Source organism: Diabrotica undecimpunctata, chromosome 1 (genome assembly GCF_040954645.1).
Source record: "Diabrotica undecimpunctata isolate CICGRU chromosome 1, icDiaUnde3, whole genome shotgun sequence".
Classification (NCBI taxonomy): Eukaryota; Metazoa; Arthropoda; class Insecta; order Coleoptera; family Chrysomelidae; genus Diabrotica; species Diabrotica undecimpunctata.
The window spans coordinates 153,909,942-153,925,476 of record NC_092803.1 but is presented as its reverse complement, the minus strand read 5'-3'; the positions used below and the strand labels follow the sequence as shown (position 1 = coordinate 153,925,476).

Here is a 15,535-nt window from a genome sequence, read left to right as displayed (position 1 = left end):
CTTTATTATAACCTGCTAGTGTCGGGTAACTTTGTATCAAGCTACATTTTACATTTATTCTCTGTGATTATTATTGTTTGGGCTAAAGTCACCCTACAAGATTGAGTCAGAAACAAACATTTTGTTAGGTATAAAAAATATTTATTTATATTTCAAACAAAAAAAAAACTAAAACTTACAAGAAACTTAACATAGAGCCCCAAGTTCCAAACAAAAAATAAACAATAAAACGATTAACAAGCTTTTTTTTAATCTGGAAAGAAATATTAGTTATCTTTAAGTTCCAATGGCTCTGTGAAATCAATAGTACCCGAGTGGTAGGATTTTCTTACGGCGACTTCGGGCCATTGCTATAAACTTCTTTTACCCATTGCCATTACTTGCACCCAACCGTAACTACCTCTTACAAATCTATCGAATTTTCCTGGACGGCTGTCCAAGTAGTCGGATACGATTAAGAAGTCTCCAACTCGAATGGAAAACTCTTGTAGATCTGCATTATTTCTATAGCTCATTTGGCATTAATTTTTTCAGGTAGCTTAGCTTCCTCCGTGGATATGTTAGTTGTTGCTCTGGAAACCTCACAGTCTACTAACATTCTTGCCACAAATTGGTCGCATTGCTCCTGTAGTGATCCTTTCTCAAGTTAATATGCTCCTTTTCTAACTTTGCTGCACCGTACTGAAGACGACCAATAGTCAGAAATACGTATATACGGTTGCCTTCCATCTTATACACATATTTTATTATATTTTGTTTTCCTTTGTTGTGAGCTATGCCGATACCTTTTACCTATATTATTTATATATATATATATATACATATATATCAAAAGCATTATTCCAGAATCGTCTGGAGTAGTCAATTTCTATTCTTCCTGTTCGCATCGGAAAAAGGCGCTATTGAGAACGCTAACGATTGAATATTCTAGATTCATCCTTTTAAGAATTGGGACAATACCACGCATCGGAGGTGAACTATTTCGTTACACTGCTTCCCTCTTAGATTTAAACGTCCCATCAGCAACTTTATATAAAGGCCCAGGATGGCGGAATCTACAAGACTCTCCAGCTCTGTATAAACCCCTCAGAAAGAAATAACAGTTTACTGTCTTTGAAGGACACGATCTCTTCGGGTTAATGCAACAAACAGTATTTCGTACGCCGGATTCTCGGAAGATCACTTCAAACATAGTAAACAATCAGAAGGTCACTTCAGAACGTATTGTACTTTATCTTTTTGAAGACTTGCTACATCAAGGAAGGACTCTTACACCGACAATTGATATACAAGTTGGAGGAAAAAATGCTGGATTTCAATACGCATTTAGTAGGAACAATTAGAAAAAATCGATAATAAGGAGTATTATGTAATCGGCAAACTAAACCGAGACCAAAAGAGGTATTAGACTATTATAAACGCAAAGTAGTAGTTAATTTATCTAACCAACTAGGGGCACTTTAACCTTTAAGTTAAAGCTTGAATTGGTTTGGAAAAGTAGTTTTTGAACTTTTATTAACGACATCTATGGTAAATTGTCATATTTTATACAAGCTTGTAACTGGAGAAAATATATCCGTGACAGATTTTAAAAAGCACATAGTGAAGAATCTAGTGACACACAATTAAGACATAAATTCAGATAAAAAAAAACCTACACCAATTGTTTATCACGTTATTGAAAAGAAAACAGATGGAAGTAAACATGAGCTAAGAAAAATGTGCAAACACTGTTATAAGAAGAACAGTGATGAGTATGGACGCAAATATGCAATAAATAAAACTAAAAACATAGATATACCTTTTGTCTAGGTTATGCGAACGAGCCATTTTTGTGCATACATTGTTGTTTTAATGAACATCATAAAAATTAAATAAGGTAAGAATTTTTATTTTTGGTATTGCGATTAATGTCTAGTTATTATTTTATTCATGCAAACATGTTTTTATAGGGATCATTTTCCAATGTGAACCACGTTTCTCATTATGAAAAAATCTCAGTAATTGTATGTGGGGAATATAGCTAGGCCATGTTGGTTCATTTCTACAACCGTCATTATCATCATCTTTGACTCGACAATCCTCTGTGAATTCTGGCCTGCTATAGGATTCGTCACGGTTCTGTTTCTGTCAACATGTTGCCATTATCTGATTTCTAGAATCCCTCAGTCGGTTTCAACTCTATCCAACCAACTAATTCGGGGTCGGCCGCTGCTTCTTCTCTCTATAGGTGTTCTTGTCGTTGGCTTTTTAGTGTCCAGCCTTGTTTGATAGCTCCAAATACCTGCTGAGTATCTTACGCTCAAATATTCCTAAAACTCTTTCATCCTGCGTTAGAGTCTATGTTTCCGCATATATGAGAACCGGCTTCAGCAGTGTTTTATATATAATAATTTTAGTTTTTGTTTGAATATTTCTGAAATGGAATCAATTTTGGAGTTCAGGAGTATTCCTAAGGTTTATTCGTCTTTTAACTTCTTCGCTTGCTTTGCTGATAGTAGTCACTAGCGAGCTAAGGTATTTAAAGATGTCGATACGTTCAAAGACTGTTTGATCAACATCATGATCGTCACCTGTATGCATTCACTGCTGAACATAGGTCTCCCTTAGCTCTTTCCATATGTCTGTGTCTGGCGCGGATTGCATCCAGTTATTGTTAACACGTTTTACGTCGTCAGTCTATCTAGTTGGCGTCCTCTGCTCTGTATTGCTTCTTGTTTTGGTCTCCACTCGACAATACGTTTTGTCCATCGGTTGTCTGATAATCTGGCGACGTGTCCTTTCAATTCCATTTAAGCGACGTGGTTTTTTCGACGAAGTCTGTTGTTTTTGTTCTATGACGTATTTCTTCGTTTGGGACTCGGTATCTCAGAGAGACACCCAACATCTGGCGCTCCATAGCCCTCTGAGTCATGCAAATCTTATTTACTAGTCTGCACAATATCCCTTCCATCAACAGCAATATTTCGATTTAGTACCAGATTAGTCATTATTTGTGTGTTTTCCATATTAATCTTTAGTCAAGGAAGCGTGATATAATTTTTCAATTATTATTACATCATCCATAGCATCGGCTATAAGGACAATGTCGAACATTTCAAATGGCAGATTTTCTCCATTTATGCTGAAGTAATGGTCGTTCGGATACGCCTTCTTACAAGTATGTTCTAAAAGTGTCGTGAATAGCTTTGAAGAGACGGTGTCGCCTTGCCGTACTACTCGCTGTATACAGAATTTATTTGTTTCTTGTTCAGATAGTGTTATGCTAGCTGTGGCATTTTGGCAAAATTTATTTGATGTTAGTGTAGCGATGGTCTAATCGGAATTCTGTCAATGATTTTGACATTTTCTAATGACTTATGGTATCGAATGCTTTCTCGTAGTCGACAAATATCAGTGCCAATAGTTTATTGTATTCTGCAGATTTCTCTATTATCAGGTTCTTTATAAATCTAGCTTGTTCTTTAGGTTGATAGAAGTCTAATTTAGCGTCCAGTCATTTTTTGATAATTTTTGTGAAAAGTTATTTTTTTTTTGGTTTAGACTAATCGTCGTCATACAGCCAGACACAAAGTGATAAGACAGTATTCATCATTATAATTTACCTAAATGCCCAATCAAAATAAAAGATTACATCGATATTAGGAGAATGGGACACACTTTTCTCGCCTAGAGACGTATCAAGGAATTGATTTATATAAGACACAACAGCACTAGGTCACAGAGAGGAGGAAGTTATACAAATGGTTTAAAACAAAGGTAATAAGATTAATAATCTTTTAAATAAACAGAAAGATACAAGAAATCAAACTTCAATCCGTGATTTGATAAACGAGTCTACAAGTCTAGCAAAAAAGTGGTAAAGTTGTTTAGCAGAAAATGGTTGACTTCAATTAGTGCGCTCGTAAATATTATTAAATTTATCTGACTTGGCCCATTGATTGACTGGCCCGGAGCGATAAGCAAACGAAAGAGACAGAGTTGGTCTTTTGACAATTAACACTGACTAGACGGTACTCCTATAATAAAGCAAAGGATCCACAAAATTTACAATAATTACGACGACAAAAACAAAAATCGGGTGTAAAATATATTGCTTTGCCTTATATACCCGAAATTAATGTTTTCAAATAAGTTTTAAAATAAATTTAATATATTTTAATTGCTAAGATTACAGAAAAACAAACATTAATAATAATTTGTGGTTCTAAAAAGAACCTTATTTATTCTTCTTATTATTATTCTTCTTGTGATGCCTATCCGTTACTTACGGATGTTGGCTACTAGCATGACAAGTCTATCTTTATTGGCCGCAGCTCGAAATAGTCCTGAAGTGGTCAAGGAAAACCATTTTCTTAAGTTCTGGAGCAAAGATATTCTTCTTTTTCTTGGTCCCCTCTTTTCGTAGACCTTCCTTTGTAATATAAGTTGCAGCAGGTTATATCTATGATCGTTTCGCATTATATGTCCAAGATATTCTAGCTTGCGCTGTTTCACTGTGGATATAATTTCAATGTTTTATCCATCCGACGTAGAACCTCAATGTTTCTTATTCGGTCCACCCCGGAGATACTCAGTATCCATCTATAACACCACATCTCAAACGCCTCGAGTTTTCCCATGGATGCCTCGGTTAGTGTCCATGATTCAACCCTATAGAGCAGTACTGTAAACACGTAGCATCTAAATAAACAGATTTTCGTTTTTAAGGGTAGATCGTGGCTCTTAAATATCTTGTTTAATGGCCATGTACTTTGTTTTCTTGATGTTAAAATCAAGTTTCGAATTAATTATGATCGGTTCAATTATATTACGATCTACATGAACATATGAATTTTCTTTACTTATTACGTGTCGGACTGAATTCCTCCAACTACTTAAAAGAATATCATTGAACATTTTCTTATTAACTCTACAACAGTGCTACTTAACGTTATAGAAATATTTTGTGACCCCACGTTTGACTTCACAATTCGTGCCACATGTGTTCTATGGGATTAAACATACAATAATAGGCCGTAAGCCGCAGCACTGTATGTCCCATTTCATTTGCCAATTTATCACTACATATACTTTTTCAGAGAAAATGCCTTTAAAACTTCCAAAAGCTCTTGTTTGGTGTAACATTTTTCAAAATCATATCATTCATCTTCATGTAATTTTGAATTTCCAATTTAGTATTATTCGAGTTTGGAGCCTTACTTAATTGGCGACTGTGATAGCTTGCATTGTCCATTACTATCACGATATTCTGGGGAATGGTGGGCATAATATTATTTTTGAACCATTCTTTGTTGCTCAGTTCTGCCGTTGTATCTTCATGGCAGTCGATGCAGAATGTTTAATGTTCTTTACAGAAAGCCACAGAGCATTTGGAACCCAACCATTTTCTGATCCAGCATGTAAAATCGTTATTCTTTTCCCTTTATTTGACGGAGCTTTTGTCTTACATTTACCGGAGGAATCGGCAAATCCTTTAGATCGCATTGAATGTGTGTCAAACCATGTCTCGTCGTGGTAAATTATAGGATGATTTTCAGAACGGAATTTTCTTATCAAAGTTATATACTGATAACGGCATTTTTGTAATCTGTGAGATTCCATAATTAAGTGTCTTTTGTCAATTATACGATATCGAAAGCCCATACCTAACAAAATTTTCCATAAGCTGGTAAGGCTACAGCTTATTTGAGTTTCGTCAACATTGAGCCGTTACTTTAAAGCTCTTAAGGTAGGTATGCGTTGCTCTTGGTACATGGCATAGACTTTTCGACGTATCAAGTCCTTACCGGCTTTGTCCATACATTTGGTGGAACTGGAATCTTTACGTTTTTTTTTCTTGTTTCTATAGGATTTGATGTTATTATTTTTACTGTGATCGGAGGTATTTTCGTCAAATCGCATATTTCGCTCGCGGAAGTTATGTGAAGTCCTCTTTTAAGTAAGGTACGGTATATAGTTTCTACAATTTGCGTTGCATCTACAGATAGATGTTTCTTCTTCACCGGAATACTAGAAGAAGCGCCATTATTATTATCCGACGGATGCCACATGAGTAATACTACTTAACACTTCCCGTGATACATAACTACAAATAAATTTAATCAAGAACTCGTATTTACAAACTGGTTGCTGCTCAGTTCCATAAACTTATTATATAAATACCTGAAAACCAAAATCCACTAGGAAACTAAGTTCCTGTAGCTGGCTATATACCATGTATCACAAAAAATTTATTTCAAATCCTTAGTAAAAGGTATATAATAAAATACTCAAACGCGCTATATCACAAATACATTACCGGTTACGTACCGGTTACGTAACCGATGTAGGATACGTTGCCATGTTACCAATTCCAACGGTAACTTAAACATCCTAATTTATAATAACATATAATGTAACATATCTATAAATTAATAACATTTAAAGGGTTTTCACCCATATATTTTAGTGGCTCATAGCATGTATAACTTGTTACACTGATGATGGAATTTACATTCCGAAAACGTTCTATAATGTATTTCTGATATAGCCCGTTTGGGTATTTTATTATATACCTTTTACTAAGGATTTGAAATAAAAATTTTTACCTTAAACCACTTAAAAGGTGATTAGCAGTCCCGTCGCTCACTACCATCGAATTCGAAAAACTCTCTTATCAGTACAGTTTCGTCAATATAAGCCTTATCTGTATTAATGTAATTATAATGAGATTGGATTGTGCGCAATTAAATCAACATTATAAATAAATATTTTTTTATCAGGAAACTTATTTAAATTTTACCTTAAACCGGGCCTTTTATACTATTATCGGTTAACCCAGGATGTTCATAGTCGGTACTAATTGAAGTGAACCATTTACTGCTAAACAAACTTTAAGCAAAAACTTTTTGTAAAAATAAAAGACACAAAGTAAGTCAAGGGAAACGATGGGGTTAATTCCACCGTGCCCCCGTAGCGCACCAAAACCCTCGTAGCGACCTGTCTAGTTTTTGTTACAGGATTTTGTTAGAATAGGTAGCTGATTCGTTGTATGCCTCTTGTGGGGGTGAAAATTATACGCAACACTTTTCTTAGCCGTTTATTTGCTTCCACAATCTTTACGTTAACGCTAAACAACAACTTAAACACTTATCACTAAACTACTAACTACTATTATAACTTATTTGCCCTTGTTGTGTGGCACGAGTGAGAGAGAGAGAGAGAGTTCTTTTGCGACTTAATTGATTGACAAACTTAATGAGACTGACTTTTTATATTACTAGATGGGGCAAAGGGACGAGAGGTGTGCGGGCAGAAGAGGTGTCAAATACGCTGACTATCGTCTGGTTTTCTTTTAGCTAATAGATATTTAATATTCACACTACAGAGGTGGCGTTAGGTTAAATTTGAGTAGTAAAAAATTAGTTGGTTTTCCAACAGTAAGTAAAGACAACAACAAGGCGATTTTTTGATGAGGTATCAGAAAATAAGAGCATTATAAAACATCATAAAAAAAGCAAGTCGAAAGACTGACTGCTAAATACGATTAAGATATTTCATTTATTCTTACAGAATTATTAATAATGATAAATTATAATAGATTAGATTAGATTAAAAGAGGTGGCCTTTCGGCCTATTCCACTGCGACCTTTTCAGATCTATTGTGGTCCTCTAGTCCTAGATAACATTCTCTAGCCTGAGCCTTTTTATAAAGTCTAGTAACTTCGAGACTGTACCTTCCATGTAGCTATTTGCCGGTGGATTTTCTTCTCGTTATGCAAATAACCGCACATTTGCCAGACTGTCACACTGACATAAAATATGCTCTGCTGTTTCTTCTTTTAGGTGACAGAATCTGCACAGGTCATCATCTGATAATCCCATCAGCTTCAAGTGCCTATTCAGCTTACAGTGCCCTGTTAGAAGACCTACTATGACCTTGACTGTTTTCCTGTCTTTGCTTATTAGGTCTGCCGTAAATTTTAGCGAATGTTCTGTAATGAACTGTTTCGCCTGTCTTTGTCCTGGTGAATTCCTCCACCATTCCAGAGATTTGCGAGCTACCCACTTCCTTGTAGCCGTTCTTGTTACTGATTTAGCAACTCCGCAGAAGGGTTCCGGTCCAATGAATGGCAATGATGAGCCTCGTTTGGCCATTTCATCTGCTTTTTCATTGCCCTTATGACCCTCGTGCCCCGGTACCCAGGCTACCGTAACCTTGCTACGGTCTCCTAGTTTATTTAGGGCACACACGCAATCCCATTCTAGCTTAGAATTGACCTCTACAGAATTGAGTGCCTTAAGCGCTGCCTGACTATCTGTGAAGATGGCAACTGAACAGAACGTTCTTTCCTGCCTTTCTATTTCTTCCACGCAGTGACGGATTGCAGTTATTTCCGCCTGGAAAACTGTCACATCCTTAGATAGACTTACCGGGAAATCTATCCCTTGATTTGTCCCTAAATTATAATAAATTTGCATCCGTTTTTTCGGAGGTAATACCCGCACGTTTTCCGTTTTTAACCCTTCTGGTAAACACTGCTGTAGCTGAAATAAGTTTTTTAAAATTAATTAAAAACTACCTCAGGACTTTTATGGAAAAGGAACGACTATCAAACTTGTCGTTATTGTCTATAGAAACCGAAAATCTAGAGAAATTTAAATCTTCTTTAGCTATGGACGCTTTAATAAATAAATTTGCTAAACAAAAGGCAGGAAAAGGGAACATTTTTTAGCACCATTCTATATCAGTCGTGTAAACGGGCTCCGCGACAAACTTTGATACGGGGCCCCCAGGTACGCCACTGGTTTCATTATACAGGTTTGCGTTTATACGAACTCTAGGTTATGTAAACTCTATTACCAAGTATCCTTAGTGGTTAAGAAAAACTTCCTGTTTGTTTTTCCACACCATGAAATTTATTTGGATTGCTTGTTAACAACAAACGCCCAAAGTGCTTTATTAAAAATAAAAATTTATTTTAACCAACTGGTATCATTGAAACAAATTAACATGTGTTTTAAAGTTTAATTGCAGTAAATATTTAATATATAGTTTTCAACAACTTTCTCTCGGTATACAGCTCCCATTTTTCGACTCTCTTATATATCCTTCTTGACACAAACAACGCTTGAAACATATTTTAGGACAACCACATGTAGGTGGTGACCTTATTTCGCACGTTGGTTCATCACAACAATATTCACACTCATGCAATTCTGTGTGTTCACCACAATTTCCTGTACCTAAAACAAGTTATAATCTTATTATCGTTATCATGGTATGTACCTAGTAGTGTAGTTAGCTAAGCGTAAATATTATTTTAATTTGAACTCTTTCAATTTAAACTAGGTAATTATATTTCAAAATTATTTTTAAAATTTATGTTCTCTTATACTCGAATAAAAAATTAAGGTACTTTTAAATAAAAATTATCTAGTATATGAAATTAAATCCTAATGATATCTGGAGAAATCTAGCCGAAGTATTATAAAAAATATAGCTAAAGTACATTTGTTCAGCAAATTTCCAACTGTCAACAAACGCACGTGTTTATATTCGGCCTCTCATACGTCAAGAAACTATTAAATATAATTTATTGCCTTAAGACAGACAGATTCTTATTTTACATTTTATCAATATATACATATATATATATATATATATATATATATATATATATATATATATATATATATATATATATATAAGAATAAGAAAAAAGATAAAATCGCTTTTGCTGATATAACTAAACTTTTATATAACTATAAACTTTTTTGAAAGAAAATTACATGAGTTACGTACCAAGGCTTACAATATCTTAAATTTCCACACATTTAATGAATTTAATCGTAGACAAAGAATTAAATACAACACAGAATTTCATAAAATCAAAAAAATACAAATTAATAAGTTCAATACATTAAAAATAGAAGCTTTTGATAAGATAAAATTTCAAGAAAAATGGTTTAAAAATCTAACATCTATTCAATTTCCTTTTGAAATTAAAAAATTTTTAGCATTAGGACCTAAATTTTCTTTATGTCCTTCCAAATCTGATATTAGAGTTCCTAATTTACTTTCTGATATTGAATCAATAATCAGACCACTTAATGATAGTCAAAAGGATGTTGTTAGATCTAAATGTACAAACGTTATTACAAACTTTTTGCATAAAGAAGTCAAAGATCATTTTTTAAATAAATACTATATGCAAACTAAACTTTTTCTTAAAAACCATCCTGAAATTTATATTGTTAAAAGCGATAAAGGTAACGTAACTGTTGTAATGTACAAAGAGGATTATCTACAAAAAACTGGAGAACTCTTAAATGATACTAAGTATTACACTAAACTTAGAAGGAGTCCTGTTTGTACTTTGCAACAAAAAGCAAATTGTCTAGTATCTAAATTAAACATAAAGAAATTTATTGATAATAAAAAAGCAAAAGAGCTCAAAATTTATAATTCTATTGCTCTACGGTTTTATGCTCTGCCAAAAATACATAAACCAACTTTATCTATGAGACCAATTGTTTCATCTTTATGCCCTCCTAATGGGCCAATAGCACAGCTCCTCACTGACATCTTAACTAATGCTTATAATTTAAACAACAATTTTTACATTAAAGATTCATTTGATTTTAGTTCTTTCATTAATAATTTCCAATTACCACAAAATCACAAAAACCAAAAAAAATATATATATATATATATATATATATATATATATATATATATATATATATATATATATATATATATATATATATATATATATATATATATATAAATATTTATAACTGTTTTGGATGGGTTGGAGTCAATAATAGGGCTATTGGTTAACTATTTTTTTATTCTCGAGCTTTCAATTGTGTTTACAATTATTATCAAGAGCTAAAAAAGACAAAATACTTACAAGGTTGAACTAAAAAGAAAAAACAGTTTTTTGTTAACTTACCAAATAAAAATTAGTTTGGTAAGTAAAAATCACTGCTTACATCTTCAAAATATTTAATAAAAAAATGTTTTAATCTAATAAATGTTTCTCCGAAATTTTTTTTAATTTTGAAAACATTTTTTTAATATAAAAATAATTGAATTTATAAATAAGTTCAAATAGCAACCAATTACAAATAGCCTCAATGTCATAAATGCCAATATAAAATTTTTATTTTTGACAATTATATTGTGAAAAGTAAAATTTCGTTTAAACATTCTTTTTTGTTTAGTAACAAAAAGAAGAAGATTTATTCACCGTTGATAGATGTCTGAAAGAATGTGACAGATATATGGAGAATTAAATATGACATTTTACAAGTTTTATATATAAATCATAAAGAAAGAATATAATTATAAATTTTGCTTAAATTTTGAATTTCAGATCTTTTGTTTAAACTATTATCATTTTTGCTAATACAAACCATTTCCAAAAAAGTCCTTTTAAATTTATTACTTTCACTACATAAAATTTTAATGTTATCAAAATCCATAATATGGTCTTTATCGATTACATATATATATATGTATATATATATATATATATATATATATATATATATATATGTATATATGTATATATGTATATATATATATATAAATATATGTATATATATATAAATAGAAACTTTTTTATTTCCTGAGTTTGTCGGTCTGATGTAAATAAAACTATTTTAATTTTGCTTAAACGTTTCTGCAAATTTGCCATTTTCAATAAGCACTTTATTAAACTTTAAACATTACATTTTACATTTAAATTTCATGTTTACACATTTAAAAAAAAAATAACATGGATTAAAAATTGGTATCTGACCAATACCAAAAGGTATTTTCATTATCATTATCATTTTACCATTGCATTTTTAACTAGATATTTTTCAGTCTGTTCGTAAACTTAAAGGAAGGAACATTATAGCTTTATATGAAAATTGTCTGATCTTTTTCGATTTTTTGTAATTGTATAATAAAGCAATTATATTTTAAAAATAGTTTTGCCTGCGGAAAAACTATTAGTCCCGTCAGAAAAATTACAGCATATGATTTGCCTTTAAAAAGACAACCACATGCCATGTGGTTGTCTTTTTAAAGTAAAATTCTCCTGTTCGTGATCCGATAGTAAATCATGAAGAAAATACCAGGAAAAAATCCCATGATACTAAAACATAACTTATGTATCCTTGATATGTTATTGACTTCAATGAATTTGGGACTCAAGTAGTTTTATTTAATATAATTAACGCCGCTTATTTGGCTTTTTTTCCATTTTCTCTTTTTACCATTTGTTTCTTTCAGGACTATATTTAAAATTTTCTATTGTTTATTCATTGTAACATTAAAAGGTCTTGATTGGTCTGGGTTTATGTATGGTACTTTTGTTTTCCTCGTATTATTTCTTGAGCATGTTATAGGATCTTATTCTATGTTGTTCTGTTCCATTCGGTCCATTCTTAAATATTCTTTAATTATAAACGACAACAGATTTCTTATTTGTAAATGATACCAAATTTCCTATTTATTCCCAATAAAAATAATAACAATGTGTTATGTTTACACAATACAGAAATAACAAAAACCAAATATACAGAGGTTACTTACCAGGAAAATAATTAAGTATATCCGGTGCACACTGGATCTGTACAGTGACAAAAATTAGAAAAGGAAATATTACGATTGATTTCATACTGCTGACGTTAATAACTTTTGTAACACATAGTACAAATATATAAATCAGTCAGGCTGCTTTTATGTATTACAAAAACAATTATTATTCCCGTGCCCACACTATCAAGAAATTAAAATCCAAATTAATAAAAAAATAATTATTTTTACCTACATACCATTCTAAAAATAAAATTTTTTAACTTTACATTGTTATAAGCAAAAGGTATAGCTGTAATAAATTTGGTGGGTATTAACACATTAAGCGCAGAACGATATTTTGCGGTTGGGTCCATGACGCCGTAAAAATGTATTAAGAATATATTTGTGGAACATGTTAATAGTAAAAAAATTAATATTCATTACGATTAGGACAATTCAACGTGTAAATGTAATCTATACACGCGGCGCCTGATTAAAATATGTAACACTACGCCTGTGTATAGATAATATGCATGCCGCAGCAGGACGGTTAGACTAGTACAGACTTGCTTTTTGTATTCCGCCAAGCATTTGCATTTTTTATTATTTATATTTATACGTAATCGGACCCGGAAAAAACAGAGGAATTAATTATACACAACACTAAAATTAACAACCAAAGTAATAACAAGTAAACTGAATAAAAATATAACAGTAGCAGAAGAACAACAAGGTTTTAGGTCGGGAAGATCATGCACCGACGCTATATTTACAATGGGGCAAGTGCAAGAGAAATCATTAGAATACAACAAACCGGCTTATCTATATTTCGTGGACCGTAAGAAGGCATTTGACCGGGTCAAATTAAAAGACGTTATCCACTTACTGTACGCAAAGAATAATCAAAACGATTGAAAATATCTACAAAACAACACAACAAAAGTAAAAGTAGAAGAAGAACTTACCAACCCTATTGAAGCTGGCAATGGGATAAGACAAGGAGATTCCCTGAGTCCCCTATTGTTCAACGTGAGTATGGATGAAATAATAAAAAAAGTAAGAACTAAAACAGGATACCAAAAGGAAAAAAACCAACTTAAAATAATCTGCTGTGCAGACGACGCAATACTACTCTCTCAAAGTGAAGATGATTTACACTGTATGCTACACCAATTTAATATAACCGCCAGAAAATTTAATATGTTAATTTCCCCAAAAAAGACAAAATGCATGGTTACACCAGCAAATTTACTAAGATGTAAATTGGAGATGGATGGTCAAATAATAGAACAAGTGACGGAGTTTAAATATCTAAGCATCACAATATCTAGCTACGGAAAGCTCAAAACTAAAGTGAAAGATCAAGGGAATAGAGCAAACAGAGCATCAGGCTGCCTAAACAAAAAAATATGGAGAAACAAAAATATCGGGAAAGAAACGAAAGGCAGAATTTACAAAACGGTCATCAGACCAATAATGACATACGCGGTAAAAACAAGACCTGACACAAAAACGACAAAAAGGATGTTAGAAACAGCAGAGATGAAAACACTTAGAAAAATTGATGGTAAGACACTATGGGACAGATCTAGAAGTACAGATATACGACGTAGATGCAAGTTGGAAAACATCAAGAACTGGGTAAGAAATAGAAAAGTAGAATGAAACGATCATACAAGCCAAATGACAACAAATAGAGAGGTAAAGACGGCAAGAGACGGTTCCCCAATAGGAAAACGATTAGTAGGAAGACCACGAAAACGATGGAACGATAACTTACTGGAGGCACATTGAAAAACAAACAGAGCCATATCTATATAAAAAGAAGAAGTAGAAGAAGACAATTTGTGTTTAGCTTTTATTTTGAACAATGCCAGTTTGAGTGCGAAGTAGCAGTATTTATTGTAAAAAGATATGCCTTACAAACGTGAGGAAGCAGAAAGGCAAAGACTGGAAACATTGATGGAATAATGTTTTCAATAGATTGACATGATTGCCATAGGTGATGAAGAACTTAATAATTATGAATCCGATAAAAGCGGTATAGTGCCATTTCCTGCTGATTCTGATGATGATCACGACTATAACGAAAATGAAGACATTGAAAATTTCTATTCCCAATCAGAGGAGGAAGTTCTTCAATGAAAAAACGAAAAGTTATATCAAGTAGAAATCATTCATGCTCCTCGAATTCAAATGTCAATGTTCCTAAAAATGTACCAAGTTTTGTGGACCATTCATTAAAAATTTTAAAAATTTTGTTTTCTATAAACCTGTAGGAGTTCCTGATGAAATAACCATTTAACTTTAAGATAAAAGTGAATTAGACTCATTTAAACAACTCGTAACTGATGAGATATTTGACCTATTGGTTTCGCAGACAAATATTTATGCTGATCAAAAATTGTAGAAAAAATGACGAACGAAACCGTTGGTCTAAAATCAAGAATAAATAAATGGACTCCAATAGAAATGAAAACATTTTTGGGAGTAATCCTCTGGATGGAACTCGAAAACTAACTCTAAAAGATTATTGGAAACTGTCGCTCCTCTACAAAAATAAAATTTCAAGTATTATAAGCAGAAATCGTTTTGAATTACTACTTAAAAAAAATTTTAAAGTGTGCATGAAACCCAGCAGTCCAGTCGACAGAGAGTTGACCCCTAAAAATCATACGAACAAGCTGAATTTTGCCAGGAATATTAATTTTGGGATCCCAAAAAAGAAGCAAAACAGTTTATCACTTTTACCCCTGTGCTCCCCCCGTAAAACCCATTCGTAGGGGAGTAAAAACACAAAAAATCTATTTACAAAGAATCAATACGTCGTAGAACAAAATTATATTTCAATGGAAAAATGTAGCTGAGATAATTCTAAACAAAAATCGTAAATGTGTTGCCTGTGTGAGTTCATTTCAAATAGGTATATATATATATATATATATATATATATATATATATATATATATATAT

General features: G+C 32.4%; 1 long non-coding RNA gene across 1 annotated transcript; it reads right to left on the bottom strand.

Annotated features, from left to right (window-relative positions):
- Positions 1 to 8,996: 8,996 nt before the first annotated feature.
- Positions 8,997 to 12,850, bottom strand: LOC140440931 (uncharacterized). Its single transcript, XR_011950954.1, has 2 exons — positions 12,578 to 12,850; positions 8,997 to 9,228 (listed from the first exon to the last, which is right to left on the bottom strand). It is a non-coding gene; the product is annotated as an uncharacterized lncRNA (long non-coding RNA).
- Positions 12,851 to 15,535: the final 2,685 nt, after the last annotated feature.